Source organism: Lissotriton vulgaris, chromosome 2_1 (genome assembly GCF_964263255.1).
Source record: "Lissotriton vulgaris chromosome 2_1, aLisVul1.2, whole genome shotgun sequence".
NCBI classification, from domain to species: domain Eukaryota; kingdom Metazoa; phylum Chordata; class Amphibia; order Caudata; family Salamandridae; genus Lissotriton; species Lissotriton vulgaris.
The window spans coordinates 224,361,067-224,376,969 of NC_141687.1; the positions used below are offsets into that span (position 1 = coordinate 224,361,067).

Genomic DNA, 15,903 nt, shown 5'->3' on the forward strand with positions numbered 1-15,903 from the left:
GGCGGATTGACAATCTTAAGTGCTAATCGACAAAACATGTCCTATTTTGTTTTAATTGCTTGGATTTAAATGTCGGTATAGTGGTCTTTTTTTGAACAATGCAGAAGGGTTTAATATTGATTGTTTAGCTAAGGTTAGTCAGTGGATGTGTGTATATGTTATGGGGGAGCGCTTGCAGGACGGTCATCATGTGTTGTCTGGGGTGAAGGAAGAGGAGGAGGAATCTTGCTGCAGCATTTTAGATTTTTGCATTTGTCTGAGATGAAACAGGAAGTACCAAGGCATAGACTACTAGGGGGATGGGAGCGCGCCCGGACATGCTCAGCGCATTTACCTATTGCATCTTGGTTAGTGTAGTTCCTCATGTCTCGTTCAGTACTCAGTTCGTAATGTTCAAAGCCAGTGCTCGAATTATTATTGCAAATCTTATCCCTAGACACGTGTTTCTTGCTTCCGCATTCATCAGTAGGGAAAAAATAACATATTCTTAGGTTGCTGTGCATGCTGCTGTCGTCTATCAGGACCAGTTCCTCTCCCAGCATACAGGCTCTGCTCCCTGAGCTCGTCAGCTCCGCGGCTCACAAGAGCCTATTTTAAACAACTAGGGGGGTGGGAGCGCGCCCGGACATGCTCAGGGCATTTACCTATTGCATCTTGGTTAGTGTAGTTCCTCATGTCTCGTTCAGTACTCAGTTCGTAATGTTCAAACCCAGTGCTCCAATTATTATTGCAAATCGTATCCCTAGACACGTGTTTCTTGCTTCCGCATTCATCAGTAGTGGGCGTAGTGGGGCTTCGCGGAGCTATGTGAAGTGGGCGAGAAACTACGCCCACCTCCGCACTCCGCGTAGTACCACTACGCACCGCAGGCCTCCCTTCCGCCCTCCCTAAATACTTTAAATTAAAAGTGTAAAAGAATTAAAAGGCACTTACCTTGCCCGCCGCTGCCCGCCGCTGCCGTCTTGTTTACTAATGCGCATGCGCGGGCGACCGCGCATGCGCATTTCTCGTGAGAAATGCGCATGCGCGGCCGCCCGCGCATGCGCATTAGTACACAAGACGGAAGCAATGAAGATAGCGAGCCCCGGGGACGCGGCGGGCAGCGGCGGGCAAGGTAAGTGCCTTTTAATTCTTTTACACTATTAATTTAAAGTATTTAGGGAGGGCGGGAGGGAGGCGGGTGGCGGCCAGCTTCGCTCCGTTTGCGGAGCGTGCGTAGTGCCGGATTCTACGCCTGTACGCAAAATGCGTAGAAGCCGGCACTACGCACACTCCGTGCACGGAGCGTAGCCGCCGCCCACCCTTAATCAGGACCAGTTCCTCTCCCAGCATACAGGCTCTGCTCCCTGAGCTCGTCAGCTCCGTGGCTCACGAGAGCCTATTTTAAATAACTAGGGGGGTGGGAGCGCGCCCTGACAAGCTCAGCGCATTTACCTATTGCATCTTGGTTAGTGTAGTTCCTCATGTCTCGTTCAGTACTCAGTTCGTAATGTTCAAAGCCAGTGCTCCAATTGTTCTTGCAAATCTTATCCCTAGACACGTGTTTCTTGCTTCCGCATTCATCAGTAGGGAAAAAATAACATATTCTTAGGTTGCTGTGCATGCTGCTGTCGTCTATCAGGACCAGTTCCTCTCCCAGCATACAGGCTCTGCTCCCTGAGCTCGTCAGCTCCGCGGCTCACGAGAGCCTATTTTAAACAACTAGGGGGGTGGGAGCGCGCCCGGACATGCTCAGCGCATTTACCTATTGCATCTTGGTTAGTGTAGTTCCTCATGTCTCGTTCAGTACTCAGTTCGTAATGTTCAAAGCCAGTGCTCCAATTATTATTGCAAATCTTATCACTAGACACGTGTTTCTTGCTTCCGCATTCATCAGTAGGGAAAAAATAACATATTCTTAGGTTGCTGTGCATGCTGCTGTCGTCTATCAGGACCAGTTCCACTCCCAGCATACAGGCTCTGCTCCCTGAGCTCGTCAGCTCCGCGGCTCACGAGAGCCTATTTTAAACAACTAGGGGGGTGGGAGCGCGCCCGGACATGCTCAGCGCATTTACCTATTGCATCTTGGTTAGTGTAGTTCCTCATGTCTCGTTCAGTACTCAGTTCGTAATATTCAAAGCCAGTGCTCCAATTATTATTGCAAATCTTATCCCTAGACACGTGTTTCGTGCTTCCGCATTCATCAGTAGGGAAAAAATAACATATTCTTAGGTTGCTGTGCATGCTGCTGTCGTCTATCAGGACCAGTTCCTCTCCCAGCATACAGGCTCTGCTCCCTGAGCTCGTCAGCTCCGCGGCTCACAAGAGCCTATTTTAAACAACTAGGGGGGTGGGAGCGAGCCCGGACATGCTCAGCGCATTTACCTATTGCATCTTGGTTAGTGTAGTTCCTCATGTCTCGTTCAGTACTCAGTTCGTAATGTTCAAAGCCAGTGCTCCAATTATTATTGCAAATCTTATCCCTAGACACGTGATGAATGCGGAAGCAAGAAACACGTGTCTAGGGATAAGATTTGCAATAATAATTGGAGCACTGGCTTTGAACATTACGAACTGAGTACTGAACGAGACATGAGGAACTACACTAACCAAGATGCAATAGGTAAATGCGCTGAGCATGTCCGGGCGCGCTCCCACCCCCCTAGTTGTACCAAGGCATAGACTATTGGCATAGTCGAGCTTAGAGATCACAAGTGTGAGGATAGCTTTAATTTTTCTTGGTATCCACGTCATGAGAAGATGGGTCATAGTGTATCCATTTTGTACAGAGTGCTCTTTGCGACCTGGTTGCCTGTGGTATCAGGGACAGAGCCGAGTTGGTAGTTCTCACTAGGTTTTCTCACATCTCTTGATGTAATTAGCACAGTATCATGTTACTTAGGCCAAATGGCAATAGGCTGTTGCTTGCGCCATTGTCCATAGGTCATAATTTCTCACTTTGTGGTGTTGAGCCTTAGGTGGTTAAGCATCATACGTTCATCTAAGGCACAGAAGCATTCACCAAGTATTAAAATTGAGTTGTGTTTAGGCAACCGTTTTGTGAATGCTTTGCGATATCACCTACATAATTGTAAAAGGGAACGTTAAACCATCTGATCCGGTCCGGTAAGGGGGTTAGGCACATGTTGAATAGGAGAGAAGAGTGAACAGACCCCTGAGGGATGTCTGGCAAGACAATTGGTATAGTGTGAGACAATCATTAGACCTCCTCACTATTAACCCTGCCCTTCCAACAGAGGCTGCCCTTGGAGCTTCATCTAGCTCACTAGTGCAAGTCCCAGGATAAAAGATGGTCAAAACAAGGGAAGAGTGGGAGATCACACCTCATCAGTGACTGACAGATGGGTGATGTCGATTCTCGGCTCAAGACAGAACTTCGCTGTGACATAAATGGTAAATGGTGGTCCCTGGGGTAGACAACTAGATTTTGTTACCATGTGCAAAATATCAAGAATGTAAGAATACAATAAAAAATATCAGAATGCATTTAAAGACAGACTGGGATGAACCTCATGGAGTACCTACAGACCTCCTGTAATCCGAGTGCCGCTGGCTTACATCTTCAGATTGCAACATACACACAGCACAAAACAACCAGCCAACTAACTAGGGAAGAAGGAAGAGGAAAGACTGGGAAATGAGAAAAGTGAAGATCTGAAGAGGGAACAAAAAAACACAAAGGTGTGGGACACAGTGCTGGTGAACAAACTAGACCGAATAACAAGAGTCACAACAATCCAAATGTAGAGTTGCCACTATGGTCATAGCTCTCAGCATCTTTATACCGCTACTGCCTAGCACTATCCAGAACTTCTATGTGACCTAGGTTTCTTAAGGGGGCAGCTGACCTGAAAGTAATATTTATGAGAACATGCTACTCTTTTCCCTGAATGCCATTGGCCCATTCTTCAAAGTTGCCATTCTTTTATACCCAGTACCATTCTTACTGTTCTTTGGGAGGTACATGCTGGTATGCATCTTGTTTTGTTCTGAACCTTGTTCTGAATCTCCTGATGTTCAGATGTTTGTGTCCGCCTCTTAATCTCATTATGTGAGTGTGCTACCCATGTGCTTATTCCTGACAATACCCCAATCTTGCATATTAGGGGTGGATATGAGAGGTGGTAGGAGAACCAATCTCTGTCTGTCATTGATAAACAGATAGGAATGCTTGTATTGCAAAAATATCAATCCCAATTTATGGATATTAGGAAAACAATGTTTGTGGTGTATTATCTTTTCAATACCAATTTAGTACAAGAAACATGGGAAAGTCATATTATAACGGAGTCACGCATTCATGTAGTAAATTCTTCTTTTATTTTTCTTTCAAGCTGTACATCAATCAGCCAACGCGTTTGATCCGTAAAGACTTCATCAGGGCTGCAAAATAAAAAATACAAAAAGTAAATATAACTTCTATTTTAAAAATATTGAAAAATACAATTTTTATCATTTTACTGTTACAACAAACTAAATAGAAGACAGAGACCACTACATTCATTATCCAAAGTCGAAACCAGTTATTGTCAAATACACAGAAATATACATTTGCCTAATGCTTGTTCAACCGTGGGTAGCTAAAAAGCCTCACCTATTTTCCACACAGTGCAACCAATTTTCGTGTATTGTGAAGATCAGTATGTCAGAAATTACTATCTTATGTGTTCAGGGGGCTATACTCACTTTGAAGTTAATAGACATGAACACAGGAGTCTACTCACTTCTGGTAATATCTGGGTGCAGTCCTTACAATTCACTCTGTGTTTTCCCAATTCAAAATAGTTCTTGTAGATTCTGGAAAAATATATATTTGTGGGTATACTTTATCCATGTAAAAACCTCTCTCTATCTAAGCCATACATTTCTCTATATAAAGAAGTGTACTCACTTTATTCATTATATACGTTGGGCATCACCATTTCTAAGAGAGAGTCACTCTAATCAGTACAGTCAAATATGCCACATCGTCACTGAAGGATCTGGTAAAATAAAAGAAAAAACTCACAATGAAATTCCCAGACTCTATATTCAAACTAATTTTAGAACGAACAAGCCAGTATCATGGTAAATATCAAGTTCAATTTCTATAGGCAGTAAAAAAAGGTCTAAATAACATAAACCCATCTCAGCTCATCCGAGTACTTCGTTAGCACTCAAGCAAAAAATCACAACCACAATGTAGTTAAGTAGTGTGGCTCACTGGTTAGAGGCGGCAGACCCGAGAGCAGAGGACGGCCCGGGACCAGGGTTCGAATCCCGGCGCGGCAGGTTTCTGGACCAGGGTCAGCGGACTTGATAATTCTCTCGCCTCGGTGCCCACTCTGATCAGTGATCACACTCGGCAACTCTTGGCATTAGCTTGCCTCATCTTCACTAACGGCCCCACCAGACCGCCGGAGATGCTTGGTCTCACCCTGGAGATACCCATTAAGGGACCATCTCTCAGGGAAGCCAGGAAGGGTTTCGCAGCGGTCGAAGCGCCTTGGGACCCTCTGGGTAAGTAGTGCGCTATATAAATGCCTATACATACCTATTTACCCACTTGTTTGGATGAAATACAAAATACTCTTTAGCCCAATGCGCAAAATCAGGTGGTGAAAGGGAAAATGTGTCTACCGTTATTTAACCATGTGGTGACCCAATCATACGACACATCAGTCAGTCTGTGTATCTGACAATAACTGGTTTCGATTTTGGATAATGGATGTAGTGGTATCTGTCTTTTTTTAAATTAAAAAAGAAAAAGTTGTAAATAGATGGTCAGTGTTTGGAGTCACGTTGTAAGAGTTTTTTGTACCAGTAAAATTGTAAAAATTGTATTTGTCAATATTTGTAAAATAGATGTTATATGTATGCCGCCTCTAACCAGTGTGGCTCACTGGTTAGAGGCGGCATACCCTGAAGCAGAGGTCAGACCAGGGACCAGGGTTCAATTCCCGACGCGGCTGGGTCTTGAGCCCAATTGTCCACGGACTCGATAATTCTCGCTTTGGTGCCTACTCTAATCACAGGTTCACACTCTGCAACTCTGGGCATTAGCTTGCTTAATCTCCACAACGGCCCCCCGCGGCGGGATGCCTGGCTTTCACCTTGGGGATGCCCAGTACGGGTTATCTCACAGGGAAAAGCCAGGACGGGTTCCCAAGGCAAGCGCCGAGATGCCCTAGGGTAAGTCGAGCGCTATATAAGAACACACACACCTACATACATACATACATACATACATTGTATTTTTTATTTTGCAGCCCTGATAGTACTTACGGGTGAAGCACGTTGGCTGGGCTGATTGATGTAAAGCTTTAAAGAAAAATAGAAGCATGAATGCATGTTTCCCTTGTAATATGACTTTTCCATGTTTCTTGTACCAAATTGCTAATGAAAAAATAATACAGGAAACACATTGTTTTCCTAATATACTTAAATTGGGATTGATATATTTAGAATACAAGCGCTTCTGTTACTATCTGTTTCTCAATTAGCTTTTTATATGATTCCTTAGCAGTGGGTTCATGAACAGTTGAATGCTTATAATTCTAATTGAAAATATAGTCACACATACTAGTGTGACCATCTGACAGCCCACACTGCTTTGTTTGTTCTGTCTGTCCTTGAGATAGGAGGTAATCCATTTTAGAACATTTGTGTGCATTCAAAGGCGTGTGTAGTAGCATCTGCTGGTGGACCTTGTCAAATGCCACTGATTGGTCCAGAAGCAATAAAGCAGCCTGTCCATTCTTGTCCACTTTGAATTTTAGTTAGCCCCATACAGATACAGACAGGACAGATAGGAGGGCTGACTGTGTGCCTCTACTAGGTCTAAACTCTATTTTACTGTATTTATTTTTGTTACGGCTAGCAACATTTGGCAGCTTAAAAAACAATATTTGTATATTATTTACCTATGCAAAATACATTAGGCGATATTAGAGCAAAATACAGCACTGACCTTTGTAAAAAAAGAAATGACTCAAATAGCTCATCTTTTAATACGCAACATGGTGCTAAATAGCAAAATAGGTATAACTTTACACTATGTAACATTGAGCTAAATATGAATACAGAATCTTGCTGCAGCAAAACAGCACTGACCGTCATAAAAAAGAGCAAAATAGAAGGCTTTTAAATATATACCTTGTGCTAGATACCATGGCAGTGCTTCTTTTGCCCCACTTTTCTTATGTGGTAGTAAGTGCTGGTTTGAGCTAACAATAATATTTTTTTCACTTATTTAAAAAATGATAAAATGCTCAACTCATACAAAAATAACAAATATGAACAAAATTAGATTAAAAAGGGAAGAAAGAAGTGTGTAAAACATGAAAATAAAACAATAGAAATCAATAAATAGGATACAAAATGTAAAGTCCAGAAATAATACATTTGAAAATCATTTGTTCTTGTGTCCTTGGAAAGATGTTGATCTTAAAATATTGTTACTCAAGAACCTACAAAATGATACTACATAAAACAAGGTGATGACATCAGCAGAAAATAAATGTCATAATAAGGGTGCTGTGGCAGAAGAGGTCTGTTCTGAATATTTAATACACCTGGTATTACATCTGGTAATGCAGGTGCCTCCGGCTACTTGCTTCATGTACACTAGATACACTGGGCTGGAATGGACGAGAGCCCTGAAGGTAATTCAGTTAAGTTAATTTCAAATTTAAGAGGTGCAGGAAAGGGAAAAATTCAAATGAAATAAGTATGATGTAACTTTGTTGACGTGCTCCAGCTATCAATGTGCTGCACAATGAAGCAGTATTGGACTGGCTTGCTGGGCAGTCTGGCACTGCCTGAAGGAGCAGCTTGACAGGGCCAGTGTAATGGCCCTTGTAAAAGAAACATTTTGTCAGGGCTACAGTAATCCTGCTCCACCTGACTTATAATCAAGGCCGTAGAGTCTTCCTCTACCGAATAGTGGCTGCCCCATCCTTTACCACAGCCAGACCTGGAACCAGTGATCTTTGATGTAACAAAACAGCCCTGACTGCTATAGTTAAGAAATTGAGCCCCCTCGCACCCTCCTGCTGTATATAATCAGTTTAGAAATAGCAACATATGTACGACACAGGTGTTTGAAACATGGAGCTAACATGAACAATAACTGTAACTACTCCAAATCAGCACTGACCACCACTAGGAATGGAATAAAATAGCACTCGTTGCATTTGGTAAAACGGTGCTAAATACCACAACTGTGCTAATCTTCTCATTTCATCAGCAGCGGCTCCTCCATTATGGCGGAGCAGCGTCGCCACGCCTGCTGCAAATGCAGTAGGCGCACACATTAATAAAATGGTAATAAATAACATTTTATTAATGTGCCCAAGGCTCGCGCTGTTACAGTGCAATAGCAGGAGGCGGGGCTGATCAGTGCGATAGCACTAGTAATGCAGCCCCCTGCCAGTGCGCAGGTCAGATTGGCCAGCTGCCTACAGCCGACCAATCTGACCTGAGCACTTCAGAGCCTGCAATCCCAAGGCTGAGAAACAGCTGAGGGATTGCAGCCGCTTGCCCCCAGCCTCAAAATGATCGCTGGGTTAGCCTGCTCCACCCAATCCTGGAGCTGCAGCACATATCCAGGATTGGCTGGTTTTGTGTTGTACTAGGAGTAGAAGTCCTTCCCTTTCCGCCCGAGTCAGCCGAGGAAAGTGTCAAGAGGAAGGAGACTGCATCCAGAGCCTCCGGCAGCGAGGGCACGGAAAAGAGCATCGGGCGACTGGTAAATTCTTTGTATTCTTTTATGTACATTGTTGTCTGTTTCCCCCTTCCCACCTCCCAGTCATCCCCCTACCCCGCCTCACCATCCCCCACCACACCAGCCGCTACTGCATTTCATTCCTGTGTTAGCCAATGTAAACTCATGGAGGCGGGGCAAGGGGAGGTGGATAATTCCCTGTAATTGAAAGATCTTTATCTGTCTCCACCCAAAGGCTAGAAAAAGGCTTCCTTGGCCTCTTGAATGCAAGCCCTCGGCTGTCAAGAGGTATACCTGTGCAGTACTAAGGACTTTTTTTCGGTCTTTGTTGGTGTAATTAATAGTGGCTGGTTGGATAGTGCAACCAAAAGTTATTTAAGCAGTGGCATTGTAATGAATATGTATAACGTGGCAGTTGTGTTGTTTATCTCGATTTACAGGCAAAAGGCACATGGTTAGTTTTAAGAGCATTCTCGCACTTCGTTATTTATTTAATTTGTATACATTTAAGTGCTTCACCTGCCCTACGAGTGGTGAGCATGGATTGGACTTAAAGTTTGTACATTCACTGTTGGGATTCCAGCTGGCAGGTCGCAGTGTGCCATGGGCTTTGGAACAAGAAATAAACGTCTTCATTTAATCTACATGAGTCCGCCGCTTATTACATATTGGCAACAAGTGGACCCTAAATTGTTCTGAGCCCACATGCAGTTTTTTAATACTGTGTTATGGATTCTCCCGATTCTTTAGTACCACCTCGTGGATTCTTGCAGGGATTTCCCTGTGGCTGCCTTTCACTCCTGTGCCATGTGTGGCGTATTCATCCCGACTCTGTAGGGTAGTTGATCCCATAAAAGATACACTGAGTTAGTTCAAAAACCTCTTTCGCGAGCAAGTGGGCAGTGTGAAAGGTTCCGAGGATTGCATTAGGCGTAAACCACAAGCTCAGCCCGTAGTCCAAAAGGTAAGACTGGTTCCACCGTGCATCAGAGAGGAGTTAAAATGTACATTACAAAATCTGTGTTCACAGGGTATAATTGAACCTTGTGATTCATCACTTTGGGTTGAGCCCATCGTAGTCATATGCAAGAGGTCTGGGAAGATCAGGCTCTGCACTGACTTGAGGAGTTTAAATATTACTTGTGGATTGTCATCCTCTTCCTAGGATTAAGGAGCTGCTAGCCAACCTAGGTGGGGCAAAGTGGTTTTCATTGATTGATTTAAGGTCAGCATACTATCAGGTGGCTCAGGCAAAAGAGTCACAGGAGTTGAACACATTTGTCACACTGTTAGGTGCATACAAATACCTGAGGTTACCACGAGTGTATTTCAAAAACTCATGGACAATCTGTTCGGCAATCTCAATGGTGTAAAGGCCTATCAGGATAATGTTCTGATATTTGCAGACACCACGGAGGAACACAATAACATGTTGAAACAAGTACTCATCATTCTGTCACAAAGGGAAATTATGATCAGAGAGGAAAAATATAGGTTTGCCACAATCCAAACCTAGGCCATACCATTTCGACATCTGGTATCAAACCTAAATGTTCTCTCAGCAGCGCCATTATGGAAGCAGAAGCACCCTCTGACAGTGATGCTTTGGGCTCCTTTCTCGATCTTGCTGAGTACTGCACTAGGTTTGTACCAGGGTATGCGCAAGCTGCAGAACCTCTGAGAACTCTGTTAAGAAAAGGTCAAAATATATTTGGTCAGCAGACAGAGAAAGCGTGTTCAATTATGCCAACGTTCTCATTGAGATGGCCCCTGCATTAAATATTTTTCAGGAAGGTCAATCTTCTATCATCACCGTAGATGCAAGCCAGAGGTATTTGGTAGCTGTTTTGAGTCAAAAGGGTTCTGGGAAAGAACATACAGTGGCCTTTGAGTCAAGATCGCTCAAACTGTAAAAGTCGCAAAATAGCACATGGAGCATGAGGCTATAGCCTGTGTTGGGCTGTTCATAAAGTCAAGATGCATCTGTGGGGCTGCAAGTTTGAATTGTACACAGATCCCAAGCCTTTGGTCCATTTTTTCATGGCACGTTTAGGTAATAACCTATCAGACAGATATATCAGGCTGGTATCTAAGCTTCAAGGATTTGTCTTTGAGAATAAGCACCTTCCAGGAGGCAAAAACGTTCATGTGGACTGTTTGTCACGCATGCCAATTGAGTATACTAATGACAATTGTGTTTTAGATGATGTTGTATGTGTAGTATTTGTAGATGCTGTCAGCGGGGAGTACAGTGCAAGTCCAAATGAGCCTGAACTGCTTGTCAGAGTGATGTGGTTGTGAATAAGGTCAGGGAATATGTTGTCCAAGAATGACCTGAGAATTGATATCTGGATGGGGATTGAGGTCATTTGGCCAAGTGGCAGATGATCTAGCTGTGACTAATGGTCTACTTTTAAGAGGGGATGTTCGTGTGCCTTCTGCTAAATTGCCTGAGACTATTATCACAAAGTGAGAAGTGTCCCCCGGGCTCCTTGCTGGATAAAGGTTTCACCAAGATCCACGATAAAAATCGGGTGTTTTACCAATGCTTGTTTTTATTTTTTTCCCATTCATCTTGTTATATTCACAGGAACATCATTACTTCAAAAAAGTCTTTGAATGTTCGCAAATGCACTCTTATAAATCCCAATGCATTTCGGCATTACAGAGATGCCTTCTTCCAGGGGATAAATGTTCTGTCAATTAAGAAAACAAAACGAGACGTGTTTAAGGAAATGTCCTACGTATTAAATACCATGCAGTGCTGATTTAAAAAAAAAGAATGTGCCCGTGAAAAAGTGAATAATGAAAAGAAGTTCAAAATTAGAAATAAGAACCAAGGTGCCGGAATCCGAACCAAGGTGCCGGGTACGTGGCAGGCTGGGTTTGAGAAAACAATCGTGAAATGTGAGCCCAAAAGGTAGCGTGAGCGCGGGTGCACGCGAGTCCAACATGCGGGAGAAAAGTAGAGCTAGGTAACATGCCGATGTTATCAAAAGGTAAAGTAAACAGGTGCCCGTTAATGGAAAGCTTACCGTGACATGCACGGAGTAGTTGAATAAGGATACCGCATTCAGTTGTCCGGTTAGAAGGAGAAGTCTACTCCCGGATGTATTTAGCAATGAGTGGTTACCAAGGTATCAGTGACGTTAATGTGACGCGGTGAAGGATTGTCAAACAGAGAAAACGGACTACCAAGCAAGATCGGAGATGTGAGTGAGATGTAGTAGAAAACGGACTAGTCGGAACCGGTGAATGAAACTAAGATAACATAAACAATGAATCTCGAAGCATATGCTAATATTAGAAAAGGAACCTAATACAAAGAAATGAGGATTTCTAACAGTGAAAATATGTATAAAAGGTACAACAAAAAAGCTAAAAAATGAAACATGTGTTGTGGAAATAAGTGCAACATAAAAATTAGTGCCACATAATAATTAAGTGAACAGAGCTACCCATTGGTCGCATTCAGGAAAAACCCCAAAAGGGGTTTACAGATAACATGTATATTCCACTCGGTCATTGAGTCCATATGGTTTAATGCTTGACAGTGTGTAAATCCAATAATTTTCGTGTTTTAAGAGTTCGTTGTGATTGTCTTTACCTGATTCCTTGGTGACAGTTTCCAATGCGCAAAAACGCAATTGGCTGATACCATGTCCCGCTTCAAGAAAATGTTGAGCTGTAGTCGATTTGGATTGTTTGGTTCTTATGTTGGATTTATGTTCTGTTAGTCTTATTTTGAGTTTTCTCTCGGTTTGTCCAACATAAATTTTGCCGCATGGGCACTTCAACATATAAACTACGTTGGCTGTATCACACGTAGCTGTGGCTCTAATCTTGATTTGATGCCCTTTCATGGGATGACTTACCGTTGTGCCTTTGATGACACTGTTGCAGTGATTACAATTCCAACAGGGGTTGGTGCCTTTGAATGTTTGGTTTGTCACTTTAGGGTTTTTAATCAGTTCCCCCAAATTTTTGGATCGGGAATAAGCAAAGATGGGTTCCATCTCGAAAATTTTGTTGAAATCAGGTTCCACTCTGAGTATATCCCAATGTTTTTTGATAATTTGTTTGAATTTGTGACTGATAGTAGAATATTTAGAAACCATGGTGATCACGTCAGTTTTCGGTGTGGTAGATATGTTCAGTAAATCATCTCTGGATTTAGTAGCACATCTTTGTTTGGCCTGCTCAAGGATTGGGTAGGATACCCTCGGGCTTTAAAGCGTGATGTAATGATGTTGGCTTCTTCATTAAATCTGTTAGGATTGGAGGTTATTCTCTTGGCTCGAATGAGTTGACTGTATGGTAAATGGTTCTTGAGAGGTTGTGGGTGGAAGCTCGAATAGTGTACCGTATTGTTCCTATCAGTTTCTTTGCGGAACAAGCTTGTTTCAAATCCAGTATTGGTGTTGGTAATCTTGACATCAAGGTACGTAATGGAGTGTGATTGGATTTCATATGTAAATTGTAACCGTGAATCAATAGAATTGAGTTGAATTAGTTCATTTAGCATATCCTCTGGGCCTTGCCACATGAGAAAAATGTCGTCTATGAATCTGATGAACATTTTTAAATGATCTTTCCATGTTGTTTTACACAGAATGTGATCCTGTTCAAACCTATGCATGAACATGTTCGCATAGGCAGGAGCTGCCGAATTGCCCATTGAGGTTCCAGTCAGTTGTTGAAACCACTCGTCCTTCCATGGGAAATAGCTGTGGAGTAAGGTGAATTCTAATAACTCCACCAGAAAAAGTTTCATTTCTTGGTTAAATTCTGTCCTCAGTAAACAATGTTCTGTTGCTTCTATTCCCATGGAGTGGGGAATGGATGTATATAAAGATGTAACATCGACTGTGCAAAGGATTAAGTTGCTGAAGTCATCTATTTCCACGGTTTTAAGTTTATTCAGGAAGTCTGTTGTATCTCTTAGGAAAGTGGGTGTCGAAGTGACGATGAGTTGGAAGTATTTATCCAAGAATTTACCCACTGGATCATGGATGCTTCCACATGTAGAAACTATAGGCCTACATGGAGGCGCTCGGAGATTCTTATGAATTTTTGGAACCAAGAAAAATCTTGGGCTCTTGGGGTGTTGGGTTGTGAGATATCTGGTGGTTTTAGGAGTTATGACCTCATTGTCTAGAGCCTTGCTGATGATGATTAAATCTAGCGTTTCCTTGTATTCTGTAGTAGGATCGCATGGTAGTTTAAGGTAGGTGTTGGTGTCCAAGAGGTGGAGGGATGCCTGCTCTTCATAGTAAGTGGTGTTTAGGATGACGATGGCACCGCTCTTATCGGCTTTAATGCAGGTCACTTCTTTGTTAGATGCGATTGATTTAAGAGTGTTGATTTCTTTAGGGGTGAGGTTCCTGTGCTTGGATTTGGATTGACAATTGAGCTTGGTAAGGTCGTTTTTTACGAGGGTTTCAAAGGTGTCAAGACATTTATGTGAGACAGGGGCTAAAAAAGTACTTCTCGGACGGAGGCCCATAAGTTGGTCTGGTTCTGTGTCGTCTGATGTTTGAACGACGTTTTGAAAGAAATGTTTAAGACGGAGCTTTCTCATCAATTTGAAGAAGGAGACTTCCAGTTCCAATCTATTAGTGTTGGACGTTGGGATGAAAGAGGTACCTTTTTGTAAAGTTCTTATGTGGGTGGTGTTAAACTGATGACTAGGTTGTCTGTTGTTTCCCCTTCGCTTTGTCCTTCTTGCTGGTCGCCGTTCGGGTTTGAGGAGGTTCTTTGGTTTTTTCTTTTTGCCCTCCTGGGTCTTCTTGTTCTTGGCCCACCTCTAAAAAAGGCTCCATGGATGTTGATGGAATTTCAGTTCCCGCTGGGGTAGTCTGAATGTTGGTCGTAGCTTTCTGAGGGGGGAAACGTCCTCTTTTACCTTGCAAATTAAGGGTGTCGTCTTCTGATGATGATGTTTCCGTATTGGCTGAGTAAGGTTTATTCTGGCGTCGTTTGGCGTAGATCTCTTCCCACGTGTAAACCTCTCCCATCTTGTAATCGATGGTGTCTCTCCTTAGCTTCCTCACTTTACGTTCGCTTACTTCTGTAGTATGTCTGGATAGTTGTTGATTAATGTCTTCAATGATCTTAGTTAATTCCTCGGTTGTAGAACTGTTCTCCAATTCTGCTTTTACTTGAGATATTTCCTTAGAGACTTCTTCCAATATGTTGGACAGTTCCTCGATAATCAGCAATATCAAGTCCAAGCTGCATTTATTAAGAATGGCGTACCATCTGTCTTTGAACTTCTGGACGTTCTTACATAGTGAAGGTTTAAGAGGTATCCTGAGACCCCTTGGAATTCTTTGTGCCCTGTGGTACTTAACCAACGTGCTTGCATGCAGGCGTTGATTTATTTCCTTTTTGGAAAGATATAATAGCTGTCTTATGTTTTGTTCCTTTGTGCGAGTGGTGGATAGTTCTGTAGATTCTTCATTGATGAGTGCATAAATTCTAGCGGCTTCTTCATTGGTATATGCAAAAGTTTCTGCTATGGAGTCTGTAAGACGTATTATTTCATCCATGTTTATAGGCGTGCTGGTCCAAACTGTGTCAGAAAAATGAAACGTAGATAGGGTATAGATGGACGCACAGCGCTTTTGTTGGTAATTTCGGAATTTGTGAGGTGCTCCGGAGTATCGCCCTCCGACAGGGGGTGTGAAAAATGTTGAAGGTAGCACTGCTCATACAGTGAGAAGGGTCCCGCGGGCTCCTTGCTGGTCCTTATATAAAGGTTTCACCAAGATCCACGATAAAAATCGGGTGTTTTACCAATGCTTGTTTTTATTATTTTCCATTCATCTTGTTATATTCACAAGAACATCATTACTTCAAAAAAGTCTTTGAATGTTCGCAAATGCACTCTTATAAATCCCAATGCATTTCGGCATTACAGAGATGCCTTCTTCCAGGGGATAAATGTTCTGTCAATGAAGAAAAGAAAACGAGACGTGTTTAAGGAAATGTCCTACGTATTAAATACCATGCAGTGCTGATTTAAAAAAAAAGAATGTGCCCGTGAAAAAGTGAATAATGGAAAGAAGTGCAAAATTAGAAATAAGAACCAAGGTGCCGGAATCCGAACCAAGGTGCCGGGTACGTGGCTGGCTGGGTTTGAGAAAACAATCGTGAAATGTGAGCCCAAAAGGTAGCGTGAGCGCGGGTGCACGCGA

General features: G+C 42.8%; 1 long non-coding RNA gene across 1 annotated transcript; it reads right to left on the bottom strand.

Annotated features, from left to right (window-relative positions):
• Positions 1-4,305: 4,305 nt before the first annotated feature.
• LOC147729886 (uncharacterized) lies at positions 4,306-11,820 on the bottom strand. Its single transcript, XR_015308559.1, has 5 exons — positions 11,740-11,820; positions 6,265-6,300; positions 4,892-4,982; positions 4,725-4,797; positions 4,306-4,383 (listed from the first exon to the last, which is right to left on the bottom strand). It is a non-coding gene; the product is annotated as an uncharacterized LOC147729886 (long non-coding RNA).
• Positions 11,821-15,903: the final 4,083 nt, after the last annotated feature.